Source organism: Talpa europaea (assembly GCF_964194135.1).
Source record: "Talpa europaea genome assembly, chromosome: 3".
In the NCBI taxonomy this organism is placed as follows: domain Eukaryota; kingdom Metazoa; phylum Chordata; class Mammalia; order Eulipotyphla; family Talpidae; genus Talpa; species Talpa europaea.
The window spans coordinates 34,314,378-34,328,034 of NC_140069.1; positions in this window are offsets into that span (position 1 = coordinate 34,314,378).

A 13,657-nucleotide genomic window follows, 5' to 3' on the forward strand; every position below is an offset into this window, starting at 1 on the left:
ATGTGGATGTTTCTGCCTGTTGGGCAGTCATACTGGATGAGAGAAGTAGGTTGCAATCTAAGTACTTCACAGTGTCTACTTCATCACAAAGATATAGTCACAGTAACATTGAGACCAGGTAAATTCATCGCAGGAGGAAGTCCAGGCAGAGTCTTAGACAGGGTCACAGTTTGTCCAAGAGGATTTGGCATTTTAATATCAGGTCAAGTATGAAAGAAAAAGAAGGGGACAGGTGACTGCAAGAGGTGATATGGGAACAAGTTGAATTGAGGGAGAGCATGTCCAGCCTTCTTAATAATCTCAAAATAATTACTCTTATAAAACAGTGTGAATGATCATCAAGAGCTACTTACATTCATGATAACATACAAGATTACAGTAAAGACTATTGGTCACTGTTTTTATTTTATGACTGCTTTCACAAATTACAACAAATGTAATGGTTTAAAACTATACAAACTCATTACCTACAGTTCTGTGGTTTAAAAGCCTGAGTCAGGCTTTATTAGCTAAAATCAAGGTATCTCAGGGCTGTGTTCTTCCAGGGGGATCTAGGAAAGAGTCCACATCCTTGCCTTCTCCATGTTCAAGGCTACCTGCATTCCTTGGCTCTTGACACTTTCCTCCAGATAAAAAGCCAGAAACAATGGGTCAATTTCTTCTCAGGTCCTATCACTCGGATCTTCTTTAGCCACATTTCCCTCTCCCTCCGACTCTCCAAGTATTCTCCTTCATTTATAAGGATTGTGATCATATTAGGCCACTTGGATAATCCAGCATTTTCTCCGTATTTTAAGATCTGCTAATTAGCAATATTAATTCTATCTGAAAACTTCATTCCCCCTTACCATGCAACCTAACATGTTTGCACATTCCAGGGATTAGGATTTGGGCATCTTTGAGTGGAATGTTCTATATTCATAGCAGACTTTTGCTATAAAGTCTCAGTGAGAAGAAAAGAAATCCTCACCAAAAAAAAAACAACTGGTTAAAAACCAGAAAATATGTGTGACTGTTTCAATAATGACATTTATTAAATATGTTTTGGCCTGCATAAGAAAACTTGAATCTGCCCTCAATAAACCTGAAGTGTGTGGTGGAAATAGACTCTACTCACAGAATCCCACAAAAGATGTACAATTTCAGTTGTGACAAATGCTACAACCTCTAAAAGGGAGCAATGAATCACTTAGAAAAGTGTTCTCTGAGGAAGGGTTGATTGAGCTTAGATATGAAGAGTTATACTAGTTGAAAAGAAAAATAGAAGGGAGATGGAGGATGGTAACAGCCCTGAGCAAGGCAGACAGGATGGAACTGGAAGAAGGATGTGAGTGTTGCCTGTTGTGAGGAAGGCAGGATCAGACCATGTGGAGACCTGGCCCCAAATTCGCTACCTTCACCTTTATTTTGAGCTCAGTGGAGCATCACTGAGTGGTGTTTAATAGATGCCTAAAATAGAATATGAACATATTTGCTTTTTGAAAACATCACTCTTGTTGCAGTTTGGCAATGGCTTGGGAAGGGTATTTTACAGGAAGATGCTGGGTGGATGCAGAGTGATCCGTTGGGAGCTCATGGTGTGGTACTAATAATGAAAGAGTGCTTGGCTTAGACTTTGGCAGAGACCACATAAGTAGAAAAAGAAAAAAGAGAGACAACACATCTGAGTCTCATGACTTGGGGATTTGGCCAGGTGGTTCCTTGTTTTGAAGCTTTCATTGTTACTTTTACTTACAGATACTTGATTCACCTGAGCCTGGATCTTCGTGCCTTTTTAGTCTGTCACCTGTGTCAGCTTTCTGCTGCATTGGAAGTTGTTCCTGGCCTTGAGCTCCCGTTGGGCTTCCTTCTTTTCTTTACATTTGGCCTCTGCTATCTCTCTCTCTCTCTCACGCTCTCTTTCTCTCTCCACATTTTAACTTTATTTAAATTCTTGGGACACCCCAGGGGAACTTTGGCACTGGTTGGTGTGGACAGAAAATGATCGTCAGAGATCTCATTGTTGTAGATCTTGTCTTATGTTTCCAGTTTATCTTCTGAACACCATATTTGAACTTTTGAAGGCTGGCTATCATTACTGGTTCTGCTACACAGAGATGAGTCTTTGGAGGTGAGGTCCTATCAGCGCCCAATTGGCCTTGATTTTTACAGTGTTCAGTATTATGCTATTTTGTTTTCCTCTTCCTCTCCAAGACCATGCTCACTTGCATGATTTGGTTTTCTAATTGCCATTTAACGGTAGTATTATTTATTGCTCATTGTGTTGCCTGGTGAATGTATCTACTCTAGCTATGACGATTCCTAGTCTATCTGCATTTGGATTCTAAAATGAAAAAAAATTAACCTCTCAGAGTAACTCAAAGATGTACAATTTGTCTTTTACTTGAAAAAACTTTACAGATTCACAGTCTACCAACCAACCCAATTCCTCGTGAAATGAGTAGTGACCTCACTACTCACCTAGTACTATTCCTTATCTTCAACAATTCTGAAAAACAGGTGATCGTACATCTATTTTGCAAATGAGGAAATGGAGGTTCATCAAATTGAATATATATATATTTTAAAGATTTATTTATTTATTTATGCATAGAAGATCTAGGGTGTAAGCCAGAGATGTGGGTGTGGAGGGAATGAGAGGATTCACCAGAGACAGAGTGGGAAGAACAGGCCAACTTACTGAAATACACTGCTAAGGGGAGCAACGGGGGAGACAGGAGCGGTCTGCTGAGCCATGTGGATTAGCTCCCTGGCCAGGATCCAACTCAGGCCAGAGCAGTGATAGTGCTGAGACTTAACTCCTAGACCCCTTAACCCCTCCCCACCAGGGAGGCCTAAATAAAATATATTAAAGCAGCAAAATTACTTCAAGCCAAATTATTGCATTGGGCAACACCACACTGACAAAGACACGGGAGTCATGGAGCAGGCTGCACAAGGCAGGATGCTGCTGAGAGCAAGATCCTGGCTGTTTTTATTGACAGAATAATCATAGAGCATCAGCTATGTGAGTTAGGAGGACAAGGAGAAAAGGATGGGTGAAACTCAGGAATGTTATCTAGGGCTTGGGGGACATGAGTCTGCTGACCATATTATCAGCTTGATGACCAAGTGTTGTAATTGAAACTAGACCCCAGACCCCCAGCCTGGCCATGGTCCTAATCTTATCAACAAGGCATTCCACTGATCACCTTCTGGGGTCCCTTGTCATACATCCATCCTCAGCCCCCCGGGCATTCCCGGTCATACCTCTTGATGCATACCCTTCCCAGAGTGATCAAGCTTTCTGCTTATGATTGATATGTAAGGTACCTTGTAAGGTTTGGCTCATATGACTGTGACTGGACAATTCTGACCTTTGCATAGGAATGCATAACTGCAGGTAACCATAATGGTGGCTGAACAGGCCACTTAAGTAAGCAGACCCACACGGGCCACTTAGTCTAGCAGACCCACACCAAATAAATCATTTTCCCAAAATTACATAGCACCTAACTAATGAAGCTGACATCTAGGTAGATTTAACTTTATGCTGGTCAGCACCCCTCCCCCCTCACCCCCAGCAAGGTTTTATTTATACTTTTGAAAACAATCAAATGCCATTTGCAATCCTATCCCACTTCCTAAAGTCCTCAGTTCTTTTACTATCAGAAGATCAGCTGCACAGGAGCTTGAAGCTGAATGGCCCAGGGCTAAAAGAGTGGTGTCCCATGCTTTTAACACTGTGGCAATACACCTGGCTGCTCAACCCAGAACCTGGAAGTGCTTGTTGGTGCTGCCATTGCTCCAGGGAACTACTCTTCATAACTTCCAAATTAATAGCTCCCTGCTTTCAGATCTACTCAGTCTGTGGGCGGTTCCAGTTAAGAAAGGCTGGGTATGGGGCTGCTGAGTGATCTTGGAGCAATACTCCTCTGATCTCAGCAGTCTTATTATTGTGCTTTGTATTTTTGTCTAAATTGATTACTTCCCAGGTTGGTCTTCAGACCTGCTGAGTGAACATGTTTCTGATTACCTCCCCCCAGATTGATTAGTTGCACTTTTCTAAATGGAATCTAATTTTCTTCTTTTCTCCCTGTATTTGTAATCTCATTAGATCCATTTGTATTAATTCTTGGTCTCCTGGTGTGTGCAACAGCTTCCAAATTTGTAACATCTGCAAATTTTATTAACATGCTGTGTGCTCTGTCTTTCCCATCATTAATGCTAACCATCAATAATCCAGATGTTAGAGAAGACAAGAGCTTCACATCGACCCCTGTGGCCCGCGCACTAGATGGCTCCATACTATGAACACAGCCATTTGTCATCGCCTTTTATTTATGACCATTCTGACAAAATGACATGCATGTGATCTCACTTATACCAAATCCAGTGGTCATTTTAAAACAAGATTTCAAAGGTATATCTCACATTTAAAGTCAAGAATGTAGTTTTTGACACACTTGCTGTTTTTAGTAAAAGTTGTAATTAAAAGTGCTCTAATTCTGAGTGTCTTTAAGAAAAATATGTGCTAAGAAAGCATTTAGGTAGCATTTCTTCCTTCTAACCTTTTTTAAAATGCTATTGAAAGTCATTTTATAATTACCTACTGATTTGGATCAAGTGTACTATTTTTTAATTGGAATAGAAAATGAATATTTATTGAACATCAATGTGCAAAATATGTTGGTCCTTAAATTCAGATGAATGATAGCTGGCTGATGAAATTGCTAGTTGAATTCACTGGCAAGTTAACAGCTTTATTGTTTTCATATTCATTTTCTTTTAAAAATTTCCTTTTGCAAAAGATACTCAAAGGCTTTACAATATTCTACTAAAACAATCATTCAGTTGTTGGTATCGCTTATGATAACATTATTCATAGGTTGATACCTTTTCAACTCAATGAGATCTATTTTTAAGGATCACTTCATTGATTCCTCTATTTGGAAAATGTTTCTTCCTTAAAAAAAAATACTCAGCCTGCCCTGTACCTCTTTCTCTCTCTTTTCCCATTCTTGTCTAGAATTCTTCTTTTTGGGGCCTAATTCTACTTAATTCTGGAGCCTACAGAAACTCACTGATTGCATTCATATTCATAAAAAAGCAGTGTAATGTTCTGGGGGAGTTTCACTCATAATTCATTAAAAGTTTTCATAATATATTTGAAGAACCTTTAACAAATTTAAAATAGCAGGCAGTAATCAGAGCAAACTATTAATGCATTACTAATGATTGTATTTTATATGCAAATAGTTCCATTCTCCAGTGTAACCGTACATATTTTAACTCATTTTCACATGAGGCCTTGAGGTAGCCTATATGTACTAATGACCAATTCCATTCTAAATGGAGAGAAATTGAATAAAAAAGAATTCTGCTTATTTGTCCGAAGTGTTGCCTATGTGGCATTGAAGGGAGAGTTAGTGATTCCTAGCTACATGAGTAAAGTCTCTCGTTAAGATTTATTGTAATAGAGGCTATTTTGACTCTTGCAGAGGGCTGAATAAATAATAAAGGTGTCAAGATAGTATCAAGGTTTTTTTTAATTTGGAAATGCACAGAAAGTAAACATTATTAGAATTGCCTATCGAAACTAGAGTTGACTTTTACTTTTAGAAACAAGAAATTCCAGGCTGATGCATCTGCTTACGTAATTAAATAAGAAGCTAAGTTCCTTTGAACTTCTTGCTCTGTGGGCTTTACAAAGGGGGTTGGCACAAGACAGTTGTTCTTCCTCCAGGTGTCACATATGCATTCCAGACAAAGAGAGGGAAGAGCAAAATGGTGGAAGGAATGAAGCAGAGGTTTTCATGAGGAAAACAAAAGCTTTCCCAAAACTCCATCTAGTAGATTCCTATTTACACTTCAGTCCATAAGGTAAAGATTTTTAACACCCTGCACATAATCCAATTTTAGTTAATAAGGCAAGGAGAATGGATTTAGATGTCAAGAGGCAGTCGGCTACAATGCCTGTGGTGTAGCAGTCATGTGCCTCAGGTTCGACTTCTGCCCCCTAGATGCACAGCAACCATCAGTGCTGAATGCTTCATCCCTGCATCTGTCCTATGATGTTTCACCATGTCCTCTATGGTGTCCTCAGCATGAATATAAGTAGGTCATCTTTCCAAACTGACATTCTAAGAGACAAGGAGCCCATGCATTTGGCGATGCAAGCCTCTTCCTCTCTAGACTTAGAATCAGCGTTCTTCTCCAACTAAATGAAAGCTTAGAGGAAGAACTTTGTAGTTACATGCACCAAAAGAAAGGCAGCTCAAGTTGTCTAGGAAAAGTGTATTAATATCATGAATTATGCCTCCCCATTTATGTAGAAAGCCTCTAGATACGGATGGGGCTCGTTCCCAATCCCTCACAGGTATAGGAAGCGGTATTATTCAGGGTTTAGGATCAAGGGGGAATTGGAGTAGAATCCAAAACTATTCTGAGGTCTTTGGCAAGTTAATGAGTTTCTAGGGAACTTTATTTCATGATCTACATGGTATAATAAGGATAATAATTCTTACCTTGAATGGCTGTTTGGGAATTAAAGGAGATTTTGTATGTAAAGAGTTGGAGACAAAGTCACTGTTCAACAAATGACAATAATTGGCAGCTGTACTGTAGTTGGCAAACCTTTCCACACGTTTGGAGAAGAAGACAGTCCATGACCCTTCCTCGCGCTGTACCTCTAATGTGGTGGAGAATTAAGCTCTAAATGACACCTATCATTACTTAGTAATGTCTAACTTAAGCTGAAGGCTGGCTATGTGCCAGGAGTTTTGCATTCCTTTTCCCCAATTCACAATAAATGCAAACAAAGAAGAAACAGACCTTTGAGTCTGGTTCATTTATACTTTAAGAACGTGGAAAAGCAGCAATTTGGTGCTTAAATGCTCTCGAAAAGTTAGATTCTTTCAAGAAGGTCATACTATAACAACCTTGCCCAATCAGAGATATTTGAACTGAATGATAAGAGATTCCAAGACCTCTTGAGTGCATAGTGGAAGATGATAGTCTATTAAAAGGAAAGCTGTCTACAGTTGGATGATATTCACCCACTTCTTCTTGTGGGTTGAATATGCTAGTCTATTGAATTAATAGCTTAGTAGTCACTGAAATCCAAAAAAGGAGGAAGAATAAAATGTTCTTAACTGCATAAATTTTTTTAATGAAATAAGGTGTGCATCACCTCACATAGAAATTGATCTCTTAAAGGAATGGGGAGCTCTTTGACCTTAGCAAAGAATGAGGAAATAAGGCCTCAGATTCCTGTTGGTGCTCAGAACACCATGTAACATTCTGCTCACTTGTCAATCATCCTCATGACACTTCAAGACACTTAACAGGGACAGGGTTTTATTTGAATCCCTGACTTTTAGCACAAAGTCTTCTATATTGTAGGTGTATAATGACTATTTTTTAAAGGCTTATTTTTTAAAAGATTTATTTATTTATGCATACAAGAACTGGGGTACAGGTCAGAGATGCAGGAGGTGAGAGCATTCACCAGAGACAGAGTGGGGAACAGAACAGGCAGATCTATTGAAATACACTGCTGAGGGGAGCAGCAGGGTGAGTCAGGAGAGGTCTGCTGTGCCAGGTGGGTCACCTCCCTGGCTGGGGATCAAACTCGTGCTGCAGTGGCTGTGTGCGGATAACTTCATAGTGCTGAGGCTTAACCCCTTGCACCACCAGGGATGCCCTTTAATGAATATTTAATTGAATGGTTCATCAGCACAAAGTGGTGAAAAATAAAAGTATTTCAATGAAAACAAAGTGAACATTCTCAAACGAAGGCTTCTTATTGAATTTCTGGCATGGCAATAGTTGAGTTTCATCAAATTTTGACGAAATTTACTGAGTTCAGTGAGTATAAGTGCAATGTGCTCCATTAAGTCACTCACACTCAAAAGCCTTCACACTTTTTTTTGCCATATCAATCCTGCCAACTAATCAATATCCATAGCAAATTACAGGTTTGTAGGGTAAAGAAAATATCAGGCTTTTCTGCCCTTCCGCCATCAAGATAGATGATGGAGCCTTGTTCTGAATGCATGCCTGATGGCGGGCACCTGGAATAGGGTGTGGGCATAGGTAGATGGGATTCAGCTGAGTTAAGACTGTGCTTTTAAGGGCGGCGTCACGGGGACGCCAGCAGCAGCAGCAGCACCAGTAGCAGCAGTAGAAGCCGAGAAAGCAGCAGGAGCAGCAGAACGAACGCCAGAGAGCCCAGATAGAGTGAAGACTTGCTGGGGGTTGGGAGGCTGGCAGGCCTCCCAGCCCCCCAGCCAGCACCCCTGCCTGCCATATGCCTGGTGAACCCCAAATAAGAGACCTGCAAAACCACTGAGGACTCTGACTCCTCCTTTACCCGGTCTGCATGGGATCAGAAAACCTGCACTGTGGTCCAGTCCTGCCTTTACAAGGTTCCTCTTGAAGCCATTTCTTTGACCTTTAACCTATCCTGATTTTCTCTTGTTTTACATGAGTGTGTTTATTAACTCAGACTATATTTCGTACAAAAATCCTTGAAACTGATTACTCTTATTTCCTGATTTTTGAAATAAGCCTCCTCTCATTCATTATTTCAGTAATTGGTTATTTTGTTGTTGTTGTTCTTTGCTTTATTTTTTATATTTATTTTTATTGAGGGTGACATTGGCTTACAGTGCTGTAAATGATTTAGAGGTTTAGGATCACACCCTTTAGGTGTATGTTTCCACACCACACTCACCACCAATGCTCCCACAGTGGTCCCCACTCTGCTTTCCCTCCTCTTTCTCCCTCTCTGGTACCCTCATCTCTACAGCAAGATTGTTAGGGTTTGTTATTGAATGATTTTATGTGCCAGGTATTGTTCAAAGTGCCTGGAGTACATCAGTGAAAAATCATCTAAGAAGATTTCAAATGCAAGATCAGGAATTCTAATGTACCTCGTTAATACACTGTGCCTGAACACAACAATATGTTGGAATGAATCTCATCATTAATCGAGAGAACATATACCAAAGAGCAGGCACAAAATCTCCCAAGAGAAATGTTCCCACTCATACCCATTGCCCATTTCTAGGTCTATACTTGGCTCCATACTCTGAAAGTCAAAGCCTTGGGACTCATTCTCCATCTGAGAATCATTAACATGCATACCTCAAATAATTGTGATTGGTTCCAGGTCTTTCAAGAGGGAGGGGTTTATCCTAATTGGACTTTGGAGGAAGAGAGCCAAACTTAATGATAACTATGCAGCTAATGCTGGGAATGAAAACCTAAATTATTGTTACTTCCCCTCCTCCTTTTTGTAACGAATATGCATAGCTGGCATTTATTTGTAGAGTGGTTTCAGGGGACTATGCAATTTACATTTTCATGCAACTTCTAGCAAAGCAGGAAATCTGGAATTGACATAGTTGAAAACACATGCTTCATCTCAGAATTCAAGTATATATACCAGATGCATCCCCTTGAAATTGGGGTTTTCATATTTTCTTATGGCCAGTTTGGTATGTCTCTCTCTCTCTCTTTCTCTTTCTGTGTGTGTGTGTGTGTGTACACACTAGTTTTGGGGAACTTTCTAACAAACTGACATATAGAAAAAAATAGTGCACCCAGGTGATTTAATTTCCTAAATCTTAAATTCTACATTGCAACAGAGGATGTAATAGAAAGTAACACTTTGAGGAAGCCATTAAATACACAAGAATGAGACTATTTGAATATAAACCCCTTGAGGGTAGATAATTAGTTTTTTTGATGCTTGACCTTGGATCTAAAATGTAAACAGAGGTGTGAGAGAATGCATTGAGATTCTCCTGCAAAAGTGAAACAATTTGTAAAGTCAAAGAATCAAGTGTGGAAATAAGTTTCATTTGGAGCTTAAAATAAAAAGACAAGCAGGAAATGGAAAAATAATTATTTTAAGAAACCTTTTGGGATGTAAAGTTAATCATTGGAAATAACTATGAAGACTATGCCTATTAACTTTTATTAAATATTACTAACTACTAAAGTAACATGGCTACTTTCATGAGACTAAAAAGTAGTTTTTTACTTATTTCTTATGGATTTATTTTTAAAGCTCAATCAGGTACTTCAAAAACTAATTTGCTGTGATTTAAAGCTGGGCATTAGGTTATCGCTAAAGCTTATCAGTTCTATTTTATTGAGTTTATTCTTACATAAGGACTACACAAATACTCCAATAAAAAGGGCTATGAGTAATAAATGTGCTATTTGATAAATATGAGAAAATTTAATTTTATAAATTGAATCACAATTTACAAGTTTTAGGGAAATTTGTTATATAAAGAAATCTCTTATGAATATAATCACCACCACGTCACATTTTTTGTAAACTAATCTGTGTAGTGACAAGTATGCATGTAAATAGGTGTCAGATGGTCATGTGAATGCAGCTGCTCCTAATTTTGATTTTGAGCTCTTTTTTGTCACTGCATCAGGACTAACTCAGTTTTCATATTTTAAAATAGGCAGACACGGGTTACGGTTACTCTTTAGGATACAACTTTCCTTAATTACTATTACATGGTACAGGCCTCAAGTCTTATTCCTGGACTCTCTAAGCTAAAATCAGACAATTCTGTGTATATTTGAGGCAGGATTATATAAAAATCAATTATACAATTGTGACTAATCTTCATTTATACTAACCTGATACTATTGAAAAGCAGAAATGAAAATCATTTCCAACAGGTTTGACATTCTGCAACTAATATTTAACCAATATCTTATTTATCCTTCATGAGACAGACTGGAATCAAACCTGTCTGATTAATAATTCCACGATGCGACTAAAGTTAATAATAGAAAACTTTAATATTCTCAGCAGGAGAGTATTCATTTTTCATGATACCATATTTTATTATTTCTAAGTCTTTAATGACCACAAGTATCTGAATTTTGATAGATTATGCTTTATAAAATAGAGATCCAGTCTCAGCCTACAAATTTATGTGCATATACCTATAATCAACACATAAATCCTTACCTGAACTAAATGATGATTATTACTGACTAAAAAATGTTGAATATTTTTCTGGTTTTGCTTTTTTCCCCTTCTGCTTTTTTCCAGTTTTGAATTAGTTGAGAACAACTTTTGATTATTAGCAAAATGTGATTGCATGAATTCCACTCCTAGCATTTTAAAGAGAGTGATGACTGCGAATTTCAGGAAAAAAATGGATATTTTGTATGAACAGAATATCATATTGATATCTTCACACTGGTAGTAAATAAGCTACAGCTCTGCTGCTATTCAAAACATCTGGTTAAAACGTGCATGGGTTTTCTTTTTTAGGGAAAGCATGCATGTAATACTGTGATAGTAGTGTCAGAAAAATTATTCAAACCTTGGAAATAAGCAAATGAGATGACTAGGTGTTCTTTCAGTGTAGTGCTTAGCTTGACGTTCTATTGTCTGGGTGTTTTTGAGCACTGCACGAGCAGAGATTGACTTGTAGATTTTTTCTTCAGCAGAGATGCAAATGAGATTTGTCCAGTGAAATACAAACCTAAAATATTTCTATTTTTGGCCCTATTGGATACCATTTTTGTACTAAAGATAGTATCTTATAGAAATATATCTTTTTAAATAGCTTTTTATACTAGTTTCTTAAAACTGTTTTTTAAAGATTTATTTTTTATTTATACAAGTGCTGGGGTACAGGCCAGATGCATGGGACGGTGAGAGGATTCACCGGAGGCAGAGCGGGGAACAGAACAGGCAGACTGATGAAACACATTGCTGAGGGGAGCAGCGGGTAAGACAGGAGAGGTCTGCCACGCCATGTGGGTTGCTCCCTGGCCGGCTGGGAATTGAACTGGCACTGCAGAGGCTGCGGACGGCTTCACAGCACGGTACTCAACCTCCTGCACCACAAGTGAGGCCCTCTTAATATTTTTTGATTCTATTTAATGTCTTACTCTTCCCTTATTAGTTACTAAATTAAATAAAATCTTTAAGGTGCTAATTTACTATTTGCCTATGTGTCACAATTTTACTTTTCTGAAAATTATACCATAAAAACTAACAAAGAAAATGAACAAGAACAGAGACAACAAGTTTCTTTGTGTTCTCCTTTATTGGAGAACACACCAATAGAACACCCCAAGTTGCTTTTATGTTTATAGTATTATTTTTTCATTTTTTGACTTGCTTCTGATTCATAGAAGAATTCACTGACCCAAAATCATTTTTATGACTTAATCTACAAACCTTTCTTTTTCTGTTAAGAATGAAGATCAGGGGTCTCCCTGGTTGCCTAGGGGGGTTAAGTCTCAGTGCTACCACCGTGAACCCACCCCATGACTTGGGTTCAATCCCCAGCCAGGGAGATAATCCACATGGTGCAGCAGACCTCTCCTGTCTTGGCCGCTGCTCCCTCAGCAGTGTATTTCAGTCAATCTACCTGTTCTGTTCCCCACTCTGTCTCTGGTGAATCCTCTACCCCACCCCCACACTCCTACCCTGACCCTCTGGCCTGACCTCAGTTCTATGCTAAAGAAAATAAATAAAATCTCTTTTAAAAAATGAAGATCAACCAAATAACCGAAGACAACTGAGAACTAGCAGGGCCCCTTGAACAAGAAGAGTAGCAGTATTGATGAAGGTGCATCACTCCAAAGTGGGTAGTACATCCACTTTTGGGAAAATGACTGAATTCCTGAATTCTTACTTTATAAGGCTTTTTAAAGAGCAGTTTTAAGGTCACAGTAAAATTGAAAGAAAGGTGAAAGAATTTCCCCTACATTCCCTGGAGCCCTCAAGCTTGACCTCACGTGTTGGCAACATCTCCAACAAAGTGGAAATGTGTTACTATTGAGGAACTACATTGACTCATCATAATCACCCAAATCCATGGTTTACATTAGGGTTTCTCTCCTGATATTGTCCATTCTATGACTTTATACAAATCTATAATGACATGTATCTATTACTCTGGTACCATATAGAGTATTTTTACTGTTTTAATCTTCCAGTCTGTGCAACCACTGATCTTTTTACTGTTTCTATAGTATTGACTTTTCTAAAACAACATATAGTTAAAATCATACATTATGTAGTCTGCTCAGATTGGTTTCTTTCTCTTAGTAATATGCATTGTTTTAATTTGCATCTCTGCTGATATAAGATGTGACATATGACTTCTTTTTCATTTTAAATATTCTTACAACTCTAACTATAAAAGGAGTTGTATATTGAGTACTGATTTCAGTGAATCCAAAGCATTTACATTCAAAATGTATCCTAAGTAGGAAGAGAGACATAGTTCAATGTCAGAGACCAAGAAGTCAAAGTAACAAAGAAGCCACTAAAGTGAGGTTGCTGGACTATCCACGGATTGGAGACCTTTGCTGTCCCTGTATCCTTCATTTTAGCAGTTGCAATTATTTAATTATCTAAGATTCTTCCCAATCTAAGGCTCTGGAAGCAATTGTGTCTCATTCTGGAGCACTAACAGATGGTCTGGAGAAGGAGTCATTGCTGCTCCTAATATAACGTTTGTATTGTCTTCTCTGGAATTTAGGTCCTAGTTTTTTCTTCCAATCCCTCTGACTGCTTAATGCCTTAAATCCCTCTGTTATGCTTTAGTTCCATAATAGTAGATTCCTACTGTAAAATTGGTTCTCCAATGGTATGGTTCTTCTCTTTTCTTCT